This window comes from Pseudophryne corroboree, chromosome 6 (genome assembly GCF_028390025.1).
Source record: "Pseudophryne corroboree isolate aPseCor3 chromosome 6, aPseCor3.hap2, whole genome shotgun sequence".
NCBI lineage: Eukaryota > Metazoa > Chordata > Amphibia > Anura > Myobatrachidae > Pseudophryne > Pseudophryne corroboree.
In genome coordinates this window covers 445861732-445878427 of record NC_086449.1, presented here as the reverse complement: position 1 = coordinate 445878427, position 16696 = coordinate 445861732, and the positions used below count along the sequence as shown (strand labels likewise).

Genomic DNA, 16696 nt, shown 5'->3' with positions numbered 1-16696 from the left:
CAAAATATTCCTGATAAGTGCTACATGCCGGAAGGTATTAAGGGCTAATTCAATAGCCCCGGGGAGAGCAATCAGTCTGCGGTAAATTACTGTGGCTAATTGAATTCCTTCCTTAGTGTAGGGACTGAAATGGGCAGACTGCTTTGTGTGAAAGGTTTTAATTAGTGAAAAGGTACAGGGGCTATAATTACAGAAAACAAATACAACAAATAAAAATACATTATACCACTACATGAGAAAAAAAAATAGGATTTTAATTACCTACCGGTAAATCCTTTTCTCGTAGTCCGTAGAGGATGATGTGGTCCATTTAGTACCATGGGGTATAGACAGGTCCTTTGGAAGCCACTGGCAGTTTAAGAGTTTAATATTGTTGGCTCCCCCTCCCTCTATGCCGGTCCTAACAGACTCGGTCTGGAAACTGTGTCCGAGGAGACGGACATACTTCGAGAGAAGGAAATACACAGAGAGTAGTGAGATTCACACCAGCTCACACATAACAAAAAAGAAAGCCAAGCTAACAAACTTAGAACAATTCAGCAACGGCTGAAACAACAAAACTGAACCAAGTAACAGTGCAGGAATACGAAGCACTGGGCGGGCGCCCAGCATCCTCTACGGACTACGAGAAAAGGATTTACCGGTAGGTAATCAAAATCCTATTTTCTCTTACGTCCTAGAGAATGCTGGGGTCCATTTAGTACCATGGGGATGTACCAAAGCTCCCAGTACGGGAGGGAGAGTGCTAAAGTTTCTGCAGAACAGATTGACCAAACTTTAGGTGCTCAGAGGCCAAAGTATTGAACTTGTAGAACTTAGCAAAAGTGTTCGACCCAGACCAAGAAGCTGTTCGGCAAAGCTGTAAAGCTGAGACACCCTGGGCAGCCGTCCAGGATGAACCAACTTTACGAGTAGAGTGGGCCTTAACAGATTTTGGACACGGCAAGCCTGCCGTAGAATAAGCATGCCGGATAGTAAACCTGATCCAACGAGAAATTGTCTGCTTAGAAGCAGGACACCCAACCTTGTTGGGATCATAAAGGACGAATAATGTGTCTGACTTCCTGTAACAAGAAGTTCTATTCACATAAATTTTCAAAGCCCACACCACATCCAAGGACTTTGAGGTAATTGAGGAGTCAGTAGCCACTGGCACCACAATAGGTTGGTTGATATGAAAAGCTGACACAACCTTTGGAAGAAACTGCTGACGCATTCTGAGCTCAGCCCTATCTTCATGGAAAATCAAATGGGGGCTCTTGCATGACAATGCCCCTAATTCTGACACACGACTAGCAGATGCCAATGCTTCCACGTAAGGAACCTGACGTCCACCTCCTGCAAAGATTCTAACCAATCTGATTGCAGGCACTGTAGCACCACATTAAGATCCCAAGGTGCCGTAAGAAGCATAAAGGGTGGTTAGATATGCAGAACCCCTTTCAAGAATGTCTGAACCTCAGGGAGGGCAGCCAATTGCTTCTGGAAGAAAATGGATAAGGACAAAATCTGGACTTTTATGGAGCCCAAGCGTAGGCCCACATCCACACCTGCTTGCAGAAAGAGGAGAAACCGTTCCAGTTGAAACTCCACTGTTGGAAACTTCTTGGATTCACACCAAGACACATACTTTTTCCAAATCCGATGGTAATGTTTAGACATAACTCCCTGCCTAGCTTGTATTAGGGTAGGAATAATAATAATAATAATTTTATTTATATAGCGCACTTTCTCCAATAGGACTCAAGGCGCTTAACAGATACATAGCATAATATAGTACAGAAAATAATGAATGACCTTTTTCGGAATGCCCTTCTGAGCTAAGATCTGGTGTTCAACCTCCATGCCGTCGAACGTAGCCGTGGTAAGCGTTGAAAGGCGAACTGCCCTTGTTGCAGAAGGTCCTCGCGAAAAGGAAGAGACCTCGGAACCTCCAGGAGTAATTCCAGAAGATCTGCGTACCAAGCCCTCCTTGGCCAGTCCGGAGCAATGAGGATCGCCTGAACTCGTTCTTTTTATAAGTTTGAGAATCCTTGGGATGAGTGGAAGTGTAGGGAACACATACACCAACTGGAACACACACGGAGTTACTAGTGCGTCCACACTCACTGCCTGTGGGTCTCTCGACCTGGAACAGTATCTACAAAGCTTCTTGTTGAGATAAGAGGCCTTCATGTCTACCTGAGGTACACCCCATCGGCTTGTCACCTCTGCGAACACCTCTGGGTGGACGCCCCATTATCCTGTATGGAGATTGTGTCTGCTGAGGAAGTCTGCTTCCCAACTGTCCACTCCCGGAATGAAGATAGCTGATCGCGTTACCACATGCTTTTCTGCCCAGAGGATGATTCTTGTTACCTCGGATATTGCCGCTCTACTCTTCGTTCCACCCTGACGGTTTATGTAAGACACTGCCGTGACATTGCACAACAATGGGGTGTGTGTATTCTGGCGCAGTGTAAGTGTCAGCCCAATCTCACTCCTCTTGTGATCCACCCAACCTCAAATCACACAAAGTAGTCAGAAATATAGAAAAAGTTGAGGGGAGATCGAAGGCGATACTAAATGGATGGAACAAAGGTAGAGAAACTAAATATACATCACATGAAATCTCGATGAACTTGTAACAATAAAGATCTCTCTTCTTGTCCAGAGTCAATAGTGGATTTTCTTTTGTCAATTCAAACAACTCCCAGACGCAAGATACATAGTGAAAAAACAAATGGAGAACACAGAATGTGTGGTATTGTTTGCTATGAAATGATATTAATGAGTCCAGTGACTTCTACAGAAGAAAATGAACCCTGTATGGTGGGAATCTTGAAAGCAGAGAAAGGGACAGTTCCTCACCACCTCTTCATATAGAAGTAAACGTACCAAAACTCACTTAAAAGAGTACAACACCATGCATATCAAGGTATCTTTTACATTTCTTAGTGAAAGACAGCAAAGCAGGTTTTAATCCGTTCAATTGAACGTACCACACTCACGTTCTTGGAAGGTGGATATCCTCATATAACGGTTTCTTTAAAATGGATATGCGTGAAGACTTCGCTTTCAAAAAAAGTCAATTAATTGGCACAAGTTTAAATGATTACATAGATTAAAAATTCTCCTTATATATTACCACAAAAAGGTATAAACAAAAAGAGTGGGTCAGATGTAATGAGACTATCACAGGTGAATTTTGGACTAACACCTATGTACCACAGATGTAATATACCTTTGGAATTTTTGATGGTAAAAGGAGAGCGCAATAAAACATGAATTGACTACTGTCTGGAAGTACCAACGCCGTTTCGACCCAAGGTCTTTTTCAAGGTGTATACCGTGACATTGTCCAACTGGAACTGTACGCCCCGATCTTACAGAAGATGTGCCGCTTGTAGAAGGCCATTGTATATGGCCCTTAGTTCCAGAATGTTTATCGGAAGGATGGACTCCAGACTTGACTAATTTCCTTGGAACTTTTCCTCTTGGGTGACCGCTCCCCAACCTCTGAGACTTGCATCTGTGTTTAGAAGGATCCAATTCTGAATCCCGAACCTGTGGCCTTCGAGTATGTGAGAAGTTTGCAGCCACCAGAAGAGTGAAATTCTGGCTTTCGGTGACAGGCGTATCCACTGGTGCATTTGAAGGTGTGATTTCGACCATTTTTCTTGGATATCTAGCTGGAATGACCGTGCATGAAACATTCCGTACTGAAGAGACTCGTTAAAGGCTGCCATCTTCCCCAGAAGGTGAATACACTGATGAACCGAAACCCGGACTGGCTTCTGGACATCCCGTACCATTGATTGGATCACCATCGCTTTCTCCAACGGTAGAAACACCCTCTGCACTTCCGTGTTGAGTATCATCCTCAGGAAGGGTAGTTTCCTTGTCGGCTCCAAATGTGACTTTGGAAGGTTCTGGATCCACCCATGATCCTGGAGTAGTCGAGTTGAGAGAGCAATACTATGCAACAATCTCACCCTGGACGATGCTTTTATCAGCAGATCGTCCAGATATGGAATCATGTGCACTCCTTGTCTGTGGAAGAGTAGCATCATATCTGCCATGACCTTGGTGAACACCCTTGATGCTGTGGAGAGACCAAAAGGCAGTGCCTGGAACTGATAGTGACAATCAAGCAGTGCAAATCTGAGATAAGCCTGGTAAGGCAGCCAGATCGGAATGTGAAGGTATGCATCCTTGATATTGAGGGATACTAGGAATTCCCCCTAATCCAGACCTGAGATCACTGCTCTCAGAGACTCCACCTTGAATTTGAATTCCCTTAAATAAGGGTTCAATGACTTTAGGTTTAAAATCGGCATTACCGAACCATCCGGTTTCAGCACCACAAACAGGTTTGAGTAATAACCCTTGTGGTGTAGGTGAGGTGGAACTGGCATTATAACATCTGTTTGGACCGATTTTTGAATGGCTTCCTGTAGGATAGCACTTTCTGTCAGCGAAACTGGTAAGCCTGATTTGAAGAATCTGTGAGGTGGGAGTTCCTGAAACTCCAGTAAGCCTGATGACGCCCAGATGCGACAGAAATTTTTTAGTCTCGCTCCCACCTGCCCGATCTCCAGGCTGGGAGGTCCACCGTCCTGCTGAAGTTTTAAGGAAACAGAACCTAATTTCTGTTCCTGAGAACCTGTTGGTGCAGGTTTTTTTTATTTTCCCCGACCAACCCTAAAGAAGGTGGAATGGGATTTGGATTTTTTAAATTTTGCAGTCCGAAAGGACTGCAGTGTGGACGTAGGATAAGATTTCCTAATCGGTGGAGCTGCTGAGGGGAAAGGTTGACTTTCCCGTAGTTGCCATGGAAATCCATGCATCCAATGCGTCCCCAAACAAAGCCTGACCTGTGAAGGGTAGGTTCTCCACATTCTGCATCTGCAGTCCATTGGCGTAGCCAGAGTACTCTGCGTGCTGAGACCGCCGTGGAAGTAGCCCTTGCATTCAGCATTCCAAGGTCTTTCATGGCCTCCACCATGAACCCAGCAGAATCCTATATCTGACGCAAAAACAAATCAATGTCACACCTATCCATAGTATCCAAGTCCTCTAGCAATGTGCCTGACCACTTTACTATGGCTTTAAAAATCCACGCACAAGCAAAAGTGGGCCTTAAAGCCACGCCTGTAGCAGTGTATAGAGATTTGAGCGTAGCCTCAATCTTGCGGTCAGCCGGCTCTTTTAGGGTGGTTGAACCAGGGACAGGGACAGGGACCAGGGACAGGTAAAACCACCTTTTTAGACAACCAAGATACAGAAGCGTCTACTATAGGTGGGTTTTCCCATTTCTTTCTATCCTCTTCAGGGAAAGGAAAAGCAATGAGAATTCTTTTAGGGATCTGGAATTTTTTCTCTGGGTTTTCCCAGGATTTTTCAAATAAAGAGTTTAGCTCTTTAGAAGCAGGGAAGGTGAGGGAGGATTTATTTCCGTAAAAAAAGATTCCTCTTCCGGCTCAGGTACCTTCTCAGTAATATGCAAAACATCCCTAACGGCTTCAATTATCAGCTGCACCCCCTTAGCAAGGGATGTACCCCTATCCCCCCCCCTGCATAACCCCATTACCGTCCCCTGTATCAGAGTCCGTATCAGTGTCAACTTGCATTATTTGGGCAAGTGTACGTTTTTTAGGGTATGTAGGTGGGGTATTTGAGGAAGTAGGAGCTGAATGCTGCAAACCCTCTACAGACTTTCTCAAAAACTGTGTCTCTTTCTCATTATGTGACATCCTTGATGAAATATGGGATATCATTCCCCTTAAAGAATCCACCCATGGGGGTTTGGATTTGGAAGGTTGGGAAAGCCATTGCAGTCCTGAGTACATGGGATAGACTCTTCAGGAGAAGATATACACTGCAGCACATGATACAGAGCCCTTAGACATGGTAATGTGGATATATACACATACACACACATACTGTACAGGAAAATGACAGACACAGTTTCCCCCAGAGTACCTTCAGAGAGTCACAGAGTATAAGGAGCAAGCCACACAGCGCCCCAGTGTGCAGTTATTATGATAACAGCCCAGCGCAGAATAAATAACCTTAATAGGTTAAATAGCACTAACTACACTCCTCCCCCCCCCCCCCCCCGTCTATAACACCCTGGTACCGCAGTAACTGGAGTTTTGTGGAGAGTCAGCGCTTCGTCAGCGTGTTTCAGCGTTTTGCAGGGAGAAAATTGTGAACCCCAACCCCTGTAATGGCGTGCAGCTTCACGCGCACTATGATTATACTGACCTGAGGTCTTTAGTGCTAACAGCGGGATTAGCTGCTTTACCAGTGTTAGGGTGATCGCGCTGGCCCAGGACGCGCCTCAGCCGCGTCTACATAGATATGTTGCTGAGCCTTCATGGAGCGCAGCCTGACAGAGCTGTGCTCTCACCCTTGTGCCGCCATTCCCGCCGGCGACCTGCTAACCAAGATGCTGGCGCTGTACTCACCACCTTCTATCTTCTGGCTCTGTTAGGGGGTGGTGGCAGTGCTGCGGGAGTAAGCGGTCGCCTCATGTGCTTGCGATCCGCACCCTCAGTAGCTCAGTGTCCTGTCAGCGGAGATAGAGAACCATTAACTTCAAGAGTTTGTTTCTACTCCCCCTCCTAAGTCCCACAAAGCAGGAAGGCTGCTGCCAGCAGCCTTCCTGTACCTAACAACCCTTAGAAAAACAATAAAACTAGAAAAACTCCTAGGAGCTTCGCTAGCAGTGACCGGCTCCTCCGGGCACATTTTCTGAACTGAGTCTGATAGGAGAGGCATAGAGGGAGGGGCCAGCCCACACTATTAAACTCCTAAAGTGCCAGTGGCTCCTAAAGGACCCATCTATACCCCATGGTACTAAATGGACCCCAGCATCCTCTAGGACGTAAGAGAAAAACAGTTAAGAATAAGCTGCAGTCACGCTAAACAGCCCTTGAAGTTGTGCCATGCCGTGGTTGGGCTCTGCAGCATTGAGCATCTTTTTATGCTTTTGTTACGCGAAATTGCTGCATATAATTTTAATCAGCAGAAGCCGCTCATGCACCCTATTACATTACTTTGCATCTAAGACGCAGTTTCATGGAAAAAACACAAAAAAAGACGCTCGGCGCTACAGAGTCACACAGCACTCACGCCTTATGTGTAATGCAGGTAGTGGATGAAGCAAAGATGTAAGAGGACACATGTAGAAGATGGATCTATCTTCAATGACATTCAACAATGGACAAGGAGAACTGTACTGGATTAATTTCTAAGGTACTTTGTTTGGCACCTTTAACAAGTGTTGTCATGTTCTTTAGAATTTTGTTAATGCGAATATGCCTCATACACATAAACCATTATTCATAATGGAGATTTACACACTATCCAACAACTGTACACTGCTTATTTTTGACTTCAATTCAAACATTTCATACCAGATTGCCTATAACACATGAATATGTATACCTACAGTTTCTGAAAATATAAAATTATGGTTACCAGATAATATTTTTCTTTTTACTCCATGGTAGCCCTCACAGTGGGTTTTAAGTTCCTTATAAGATAGGCAGCAAGTAGTATAAAAAATAAAATAAAATAAAACACAGTGTAGATCAGGGCTGGGCAACCCTTGGGAAGTGTCACAAGGTGAAACACAAGGATGTTTTGGTTGACACCCAATTGGACCTCCCCTTGTGTCAGCAACTTTTTCTGCCCAGACGATGAGTGTGCCCTCACATCCAAAAAGACTTACTGTATATAGAAATCAATAATAAGTTTCTGTATAATTCCCATACAAGGTCCTTGATATCCATATGGACTACAGTATATCTGCCAAAGAGTACACATTTATACGAGATTGGTTCAATACATAAGTTAACAAGACCCTGAATTGCATAAATGTATTCAACTCATACATATACAGATGTGTCCTTCCTCAACTAACCTCTGTACATTATAAGTCAAAGCACACAGTGCGCGCGACTTTGCCAGCACAGAGCATATTTTTTCTCTGAAAATATGTGTGTGTGGGGGGGGTGTTCGCATCACTATGCGAATAAGGCACACAAGCAGACCACGCTGCTTAAAATGATATGTGATGTGTATATTCTGTGTGTGTGCGACTCCAGCTGTATCTGTCAGTGGAAAACACTTTAACGTAGCATTTTGTATGCAGATAGCTACAGTCACACACAGAAAAAGGCATGTTGCATATCTTTTTAATCAGTATAGTCTGCTTGTGTGTCTTATCAGCATAACAATGCTAATAAGACACATTGGGGGTAATTCCAAGTTGATCGCAGCAGGAAATTTTTTAGCAGATGGGCAAAACCATGTGCACTGCAGGGGGGGGCAGATATAACATGTGCAGAGAGAGAGATTTGGGTGTGGTGAGTTCAATCTGCAATCCAAATTGCAGTGTAAAAATAAAGCAGCCAGTATTTACCCTGCACAGAAACAAAATAACCCACCCAAATCTAACTCTCTCTGCACATGTTATATCTGCCTCCCCTGCAGTGCACATGGTTTTGCCCAACTGCTAAAAAATTTCCTGCTGCGATCAACTTGGAATTACCCCCATTGTCAATGAAAAAAAGATAATTGCCATTGGTAAACGTGCTTAGGACTAGGCGTGAGTAGAACGGCTATTTACAATGACTGCAGCAACGATGAGGGAGTATACATCTGCATATGTATAACCAATAGTAGGGTGTTGGTACACATTATTTTCCCACGCAGTTCCAACACTTGTCTAAGCATTTGTTCCAACAGTACACCAAGACATCTATCCCAGCCAATTGGTTTTGTGAACTTCTGTGAGTTGATTCGATACAAAGTGTAAATACTTTTTTTTTTCTTCCCCAGTTACTCATGAACGATGTAGTGCATAGCACCTACTGAGATGTCAGTTTGTCAGCAGTATCACTAAATGGAATGCATCTGTCCTGAAACAGACCTTCAATGTGCACAAATTGTCATATGTGGTGGATGTGCTTAGGGGGTAATTCTGAGTTGATCGCAGCAGCAAGTTTGTTAGCAATTGGGCAAAACCATGGCCCTCATTCCGAGTTGTTCGCTCGCTAGCTGCTTTTAGCAGCATTGCACACGCTAAGCCGCCGCCCTCTGGGAGTGTATCTTAGCTTAGCAGAATTGCGAACGAAAGATTCGCAAAATTGCGAATAGAAATTTCTTAGCAGTTTCTGAGTAGCTCGACACTTACTCTGCCACTGCGATCAGTTCAGTCAGTTTCGTTCCTGGTTTGACGTCACAAACACACCCAGCGTTCGCCCAGGCACTCCCCCGTTTCTCCAGTCACTCCCGCGTTTTTCCCAGAAACGGCAGCGTTTTTTCACACACTCCCATAAAACGGACAGTTTCCGCCCAGAAACACCCACTTCCTGTCAATCACACTACGATCAGCAGAACGAAGAAAAAACCTTGTAATGCCGTGAGTAAAATACCAAACTTCTCAGCAAATTTACTTGGCGCAGCTGCAGTGCGAACATTGCGCATGCGTAGTTAGCGGAAAATCGCACTGATGCGAAGGAAAATAACGAGCGAACAACTCGGAATGAGGGCCCATGTGCACTGCAGGGAGGACAGATATAGCATGTGCAGAGAGAGTTAGATTTGGGTGGGGTGTATTCAAAATGAAATCTAAATTGCAGTGTAAAAATAAAGCAGCCAGTATTTACCCTGCACAGAAACAAAATAACCCACCCAAATCTAACTCTCGCTGCATATGTTATATCTGCCCCCCCCCCCCCAGCAGTGCACTTGGTTTTGCCCAACTGATAACAAACTTGCTGCTGCGATTAACTCAGAATTATCCCCTTAGACCGGTGGTCAGGGAACAGGGGTAAATTACCTCACATGTGGGGGAAGAATGAAATTCCTGGGGGTAATGGACGGTCGCGCTGTCGAGAGACAGCCCCGTCCAGCACCGGCCGGCTCACGGTGTGACATGCTGACGTCACACCGCGCTCCATCATGCCCGCCCTGCGCAGTCATGTCCTCCCACCCGCGGCCAGCCAACCCATACACAGTACCTAAAGTGTTCTGTGGCTGACCACTGACGGAGTACCGCAGGATCAGACAGTGGCCCACATAACAGTGGGAAATTCCCACTGACATTACTGAGGTGAGGATGTGACCATCTGTCTCCTAAATGTCGTGCCCCCTCCCCCCCCCCCCCCACGTTCCCCCTTCATCCATCTTTCTTACATTAATTCTGGTGTTTTGGGGAGAAAGTGTTAATTAACCGATTCATTGCCAAAAAAATAATTGGTATAAGAAAAGAAAGAGAAAAAAAAGATATATATATATATATACACATACACACACACAACACACACACAGTATCTCAGAAATGCCATATAAACAGTGATAACCAGTATATATGCACAATAACATATGATTTCCTTCCTTTCAAATCAAGGGGGAAACGTTGGCATATCTAAATATATTTTGGGGTAAAAGGTAAAAAAAGTTCCCTGACCCCTGGCTTAGACGGTCGTATCACTGCTCATCTTGAACGTCTGTCCTGCTGTTATGAAAGGCAGTGCACCAAACCAAAACCTGTTTCCGCAACAAACTGGCTATGAATTTCAGCTGCTGAGTTGCCCTTTAGATGCAGAAATCTGATCACACTACGCACCTCAATGTTTGACCATGTTTCCACCAGCCCCCCATTTTACAACTGATATTGGGACAGTATGACTGATATGAGTAATGACTGTGGGAAGCAGTGGTCTACCTGCTCTGGCCTGGTGGGAAATTAGAATGAAATAGAGAACATTACACACGTAGAAGGTCTTGTTACCTTACTTATTGAACCACCCTCATACTTTGTAGTTTCATTTCCTGCTGATAATGAATAGTGCAATGTGAAATTTTACATTCCCACATTCCGTATTTTGTATTTCTGTCAGAGGCGGAACTACCGCCAGTGCAACCAGTGCATTGCACTGGGGCCCGCCACTGTCCAGGGCCCTAAAGCATGTAATGAGTCAAACTGACTCATTACATGCCGCTGTGTGCTGCGGGCAACCACTGCCCGCAGCACACAGCCACCCGCAGGACACAGGAGAGGAGAGGAGCGCACTGGGGGAAGGAGGAGGGGGGAGGTGGAGGAGAGAGCCGCAGCAATGCTGTTTTATTGGTTGAGGCGCTGCTGCTGTCCCTCTGTTTTACTATAGGCTGTCTTCCGCCGCTGTGAAGTGCATCCCAGCATTCACTGCGGCGGAGGACAGCCTATGGTGAAGGACTGGGACAGCAGCAGCAGCGCCTCCACCAATAACACAGCGCTGCTGCGGCTCCCTCCTCCACCTCCCTCCTCCTCATTCTCTCCTGACCGGGATCTCTGGAGAAGCTGCACCGAGGAGCCTGAGCCAGCGGAGAGAGTAAGTATAATTCATTATTTCTTTCTTTCTTTCTAAAAAGGGGGACTGTCTGCCGTAATGTGTAAAAAGGGGGGATCTGCCTGCCGTAATTTGTAACAAGGGCAAGCTGTCTGCCGTAATGTGTAAAAAGATGACGCTGTCTGCCGTAATGTGTAACAAGGGCATGCTGTCTGCTGTCATGTGTAACAAGGGCACGCTGTCTGCCGTAATGTGTAAAAAGAGGACGCTGTCTGCCGTATTGTGTAAAAAGGGGACGCTGTCTGCCGTATTGTGTAAAAAGGGGACGCTGTCTGCCGTAATGTGTAACAAGGGCACGCTGTCTGCCGTAATGTGTAAAAAGAGGACTTTGTCTGCCGCCATGTGTAAAAAGGGGACGCTGTCTGCCGTAATGTGTAACAAGGGCACGCTGTCTGCCGTAATGTGTCAATGTGTGTAAATCTTTTTCTCGTAGTCCGTAGAGGATGCTGGGGACTCCGTAAAGACCATGGGGGATAGACGGGCTCCGCAGGAGACATGGGCACTTTAAGAAAGAACTTTAGGTATGGGTGTACACTGGCTCCTCCCTCTATGCCCCTCCTCCAGTCCTCAGTTAGAGAAACTGTGCCCAGAGTAGACAGACAGTACGAGGAAAGGATTTTTGTTAATCCAAGGGCAAGATTCATACCAGCCCACACCATTCACACCGTATAACTTGTGATATACTAACCAGTTAACAGTATGAAAACAACACAGCATCAGTCTGATACCGATGAAAACTATAACATAACCCTTATGTAAGCAAAACTATATACAAGTCTTGCAGAAGTAGTCCGCACTTGGGACGGGTGCCCAGCATCCTCTACGGACTACGAGAAAAAGATTTACCGGTAGGTTTAAAATCTTATATTCTCTAACGTCCTAGAGGATGCTGGGGACTCCGTAAGGACCATGGGGATTATACCAAAGCTCCCAAACGGGCGGGAGAGTGCGGATGACTCTGCAGCACCGATTGAGCAAACAGGAGGTCCTCCTCAGCCAGTGTATCAAACTTATAGAACTTTGCAAAGGTGTTTGACCCCGACCAAGTAGCAGCTCGACACAGTTGTAATGCTGAGACACCTCGGGCAGCCGCCCAAGAAGAGCCTACCTTCCTAGTGGAATGGGCCTTGACCAATTTTGGTAACGGCAATCCAGTTGTAGAATAAGCCTGCTGAATCGTGTTACAGATCCAGCGAGCAATAGTCTGTTTTGAAGCAGGAGCAGCAACCTTGTTGGCTGCATACAGGACAAACAGTGCTTCTGTTTTTCTGACCCTAGCCGTTCTGGCCACGTAAATTTTCAAAGCCCTGACCACATCAAGCGACTCGGAATCCTCCAAGTCTCGCATAGCCACAGGCACCACAATAGGTTGGTTCATAGGAAAAGATTACACCACCTTAGGCAAAAATTGAGGACGGGTCCGCAATTCCGCTCTATCGATATGGAAAACTAGATAGGGGCAATTATGAGACAAAGCCGCCAATTCCGACCCTCGCCTAGCTGAAGCCAAGGCTAACAACATGACCACCTTCCAAGTGAGATATTTTAACTCCACTGTTTTAAGTGGTTCAAACCAGTGTGACTTAAGGAAACTCAACACCACGTTAAGGTCCCAAGGTGCCACCGGAGGTACAAAAGGAGGCTGAATATGCAGCACTCCCTACACAAAAGTCTGTACTTCTGGGAGAGAAGCTAATTCCTTCTGAAAGAAAATGGATAAGGCCGAAATCTGAACCTTAATGGAGCCTAATTTTAGGCCCAAATTCACTCCAGTTTGTAGGAAGTGAGGGAAACGGCCCAGATGGAATTCTTCCATACGAGCATTCCTGGCCTCACACCAAGAAACATAATTTTGCCATATACGGTGATAATGTTTTGCTGTCACGTCCTTCCTAGCCTTTATCAGAGTAGGAATGACCTCATTCAGAATGCCCTTTTCCGCTAGGATCCGGTGTTCAACTGCCATGCCGTCAAACGCAGCCGCGGTAAGTCTTGGAACAGACAGGCTCCCTGTTGCAAAAGGTCCTGTCTTAGAGGAAGAGGCCACGGATCTTCTGTGAGCATCTCCTGCAGATCCGGATACCAGGCCCTTCGCGGCCAATCCGGAACAATGAGAATGGTCTGCACTCCTCTTTTTCTTATTATTCTCAACACCTTTGGGATGAGAGGAAGAGGAGGAAACACATAGACCGACTGGAAAACCCACGGTGTCACTAGGGCGTCCACAGCCACTGCCTGAGGGTCTCTTGACCTGGCGCAATACCTCTGTAGCTTTTTGTTGAGGCGGGACGCCATCATGTCTATCTGTGGCAGTCCCCACTGACTTGCAATCTGTGCGAAGACTTCCTGATGAAGTCCCCACTCTCCTGGATGCAGGTCGTGTCTGCTGAGGAAGTCTGCTTCCCAGTTGTCCACTCCCGGAATGAACACTGCTGACAGTGCGCTTACATGATTTTCCGCCCAGCAAAGAACCCTGGTGGCTTCCGCCATTGCCACTCTGCTCCTTGTGCCGCCTTGGCGGTTTACATAAGCCACTGTGGTGGTGATGTCTGACTGGATCAGAACCGGTAGGTCGCAAAGCAAGGTCTCCGCTTGACGAAGGGCGTTGTATATGGCCCTCAGCTCAAGGATGTTGATGTGGAGACAAGTCTCTTGACTTGACCAAAGACCTTGGAAGTTTCTTCCCTGTGTGACTGCTCCCCAACCTCGGAGGCTCGTGTCCGTGGTTACCAGAATCCAGTCCTGAATGCCGAACCTGCGACCCTCTAGAAGGTGAGCACTCTGTAGCCACCACAGGAGAGATACCCTGGCCCTGAGGAACAGGGTGATCAACTGATGAATCTGTAGATGTGACCCGGACCACTTGTCCAGTAGGTCCCATTGGAAAGTCCTCGCATGGTACCTGCCGAAGGAAATGGCCTTGTAAGATGCCACCATCTTCCCCAGGACCCGAGTGCAGTGATGCACTGACACTTGTTTTGGCTTCAATAGGTTCCTGACCAGAGTCATGAGCTCCTGGGCCTTTTCTATCAGAAGATAAACCCTTTTCTGGTCTGTATCCAGAATCATGCCTAAGAAGGTCAGACGAGTAGTAGGAACCAACTGTAACTTCGGGATATTGAGAATCCAGCCGTGTTGCTGTAACACCTTCAGTGGAAGTGACACGCTGTTCAGCAACTGCTCTCGTGATCTCGCTTTTGAGGAGATCGTCCAAGTACGGGATAATTGTGACACCTTGCTTGCACAGGAGCACCATCATTTCCGCCATTACCTTGGTGAAAATCCTCGGGGCCGTGGAAAGCCCAAACGGCAACGTCTGAAACTGGTAATGACAATCCTGTACCACAAATCTCAGGTACGCCTGATGAGGTGGATATATGGGAACATGAAGGTATGCATCCTTTATGTCCAGGGATACCATAAAATCCCCTCCTTCCAGGCTGGCGATGACCGCTCTGAGCGATTCCATCTTGAACTAGAACCTTTTCAAGTATAGGTTCAGGGATTTTAAATTTAAAATGGGTCAGACCGAACCGTCCGGTTTTGGGACTACAAACAGGGTTGAGTAATATCCCCTCCCTTGTTTAAGTAGGGGAACTTTTACCACCACCTGTTGAAGATACAATTTGTGAATTGCATTTAACACTATCTCCCTTTCTGGGGGAGAAGCCGGTAAGGCCGATTTGAAAAACAGGCGAGGAGGCACCTCTTCGAATTCCAGCTTGTAACCCTGAGAAACAATTTCTATTGCCCAGGGATCCACCTGTGAGTGAACCCAGATGTGGCTGAAAAGTCGAAGACGTGCCCCCAATGGGGCGGACTCCCTTAGCGGAGCCCCAGCGTCATGCGGTGGATTTAGTAGAGACCGGGGAGGACTTCTGTTCCTGGGAACTAGCTGTGTTTTGCAGCTTTTTCCCTCTGCCCTTACCTCTGGCAAGAAAGGACGCACATCGTACTCTCTTGTTTCTCTGTGACCGAAAGGACTGCATTTGATAACGTGGCGCTTTCTTAGGCTGTGAGGGAATATAAGGCAAAAAATGTGATTTACCTGCCGTAGCTGTGGAGACCAGGTCCGAGAGACCGTCCCCAAACAGTTCCTCACCCCTGTAAGGTAAAACCTCCATATGCCTCTTTGAGTCGGCATCACCTGTCCATTGCCGGGTCCATAGGACTCGTCTAGCAGAAATAGACATAGCGTTGACTCTAGAACCCAGTAGACCAATGTCTCTTTGAGCATCTCTCATGTATAAGACAGCATCTTTAATACAGATGTGTCCACTTACATCTTTGCTTTTTTACAAATTTGGCACAACACGCAAAACACGGCTAAGCTGTTTTACACGAGTAGCGAGTGGATGAATTTTTAAATTTTTGTTTGCCATAATAGAATATGTATAAAGTAACAATTAAAGAAGCAAATTAAGAAAAATCACAAGGCATGGCTAAATCTCCGAGTCTATGGCATGCAAAACTGTGCCATACATGGCGGGATATAGCAAAGATGTATGTGGACACATCTGTATGTCCTAGGGTCAATAAAATGGTATCCTTATCCAGGGGTATCAATTTCCGACAACAAGGTATCTGTCCACGCTGCTAAAGCGCTACAAACCCAAGCCGACGCTATCGCCGGTTCTGAGTAAGGTACCAGAATGTGTGTAAATGGACTTCAAGGTACCCTCCTGCTTGCGATCAGCAGGATCCCTAAGGGTAGCCGTATCTTGGGATGGCAGCGCTACCTTTTTGGATAAGCGTGTCAACGCTTTGTCCACCCTAGGGGAGGATTCCCACCGTATCCTGTCCTTTGCCGGGAAAGGATACGCCATAAGAATCCTTTTGGGAATCTGCAGTTTGTCTGGAGATTCCCACGCTTTTTCACACAACTCGTTCAGCTCAAGAGAGGGGGGAAAGGTTACCTCAGCTTTCTTTCCCTTAAACATGTGTACCCTCGTGTCAGGGACAGAGGGGTCATCAGTGATATGCAGTACATCCTTTATTGCAATAATAATATATCGAATACTTTTAGCCAATTTTGGCTGTAATTTTGCATCATCGTAGTCGACACTGGAGTCAGAATCCATGTCGGTATCAGTGTCTACTATTTGGGATAGTGGGCGCTTTTGAGACCCTGAAGGTCCCTGCGACATAGGGACAGGCAGGGGTTGACTCCCTTCCTGTTCCCTAGCTTCAGCTTTGTCCAGTCTTTTGTGCAATAAATTCACATTAGCACTTAAAACATTCCACATATCCATCCAGTCAGGTGTCGGCGCTGTCAACGGAGTCACCACCCACATATGCTCCACCTCCTC

At 46.2% G+C, this 16696-nt stretch overlaps 1 protein-coding gene across 3 annotated transcripts in view; it reads right to left on the bottom strand.

Annotated features, from left to right (window-relative positions):
* TBC1D22A (TBC1 domain family member 22A) overlaps positions 1–16696 on the bottom strand; it is a 1169061-nt gene that overhangs the window by 788949 nt on the left and 363416 nt on the right. The window lies entirely within an intron of this gene.